Raw genomic sequence first — 891 nt, forward strand, 5'->3', positions numbered from 1 at the left:
AAAGCCATCCGATAAGCAACAGACCCAATTCGTGCAGAAATCTGATATGGTCCAATGAATTTCGGAGTCAACTTCTTCGATTCCAATGCCCTACCAACTCCCGTAGTAGGTGTGACTCTTAGAAACACATGGTCACCCCGTTCGAATTCTAAAAGTCTGCGACGCTTGTCCGCGTAACTCTTCTAACGATCTTGTGAAGTCTTCATTTTCTCTCTGATCTTCTTTACCTTAGCCGTAGTCTGTTGCACCATCTCTGGTCCGACAATCATATTTTCACTGTCCTTATACCAACACAAGGGCGTTTGACACTTGCGCCCATATAAAGCCTCATATGGTGCCATTCCGATGCTTGCGTGGAAACTATTGTTGTAGGTGAACTCAATCAACAAAAGTACATCATCCCAACTTCCTCTATCATCTAATACACATGCTCTCAACAGATCTTCCAGGGACTGATTCGTCCTTTCAGTCTGTCCGTCCGTTTGTGGATGGTAAGCTGAACTCAATCGTAGTTTCGTTCCCAAAGCTTCGTGCAATGCTCCCTAAAAATGTGATGTGAACTTCGGATCACGGTCTGATACAATACTCAACGGTACCCCGTGTAACCTCACAATTTCCGGAAGTACATCATCACAACTTCCCATATCATCTAATACACATGCTCTCAACAGATCTTCCAGGGACTGATTTGTCCTTTCAGTCGGTTCGTCCGTTTGTGGATGGTAAGCTGAACTCAATCGTAGTTTCGTTCCCAAAGCTTCGTGCAATGCTCCCCAAAAATGTGATGTGAACTTCGGATCACGGTCTGATACAATACTCAACGGTACCCCGTGTAACCTCACAATTTCAGCAATGTAGATCTCTGTTAGCTGATCTACCTTATAGGTGGTC

The sequence above is a fragment of the Cicer arietinum genome, chromosome 6 (assembly GCF_000331145.2).
Source record: "Cicer arietinum cultivar CDC Frontier isolate Library 1 chromosome 6, Cicar.CDCFrontier_v2.0, whole genome shotgun sequence".
NCBI lineage: Eukaryota > Viridiplantae > Streptophyta > Magnoliopsida > Fabales > Fabaceae > Cicer > Cicer arietinum.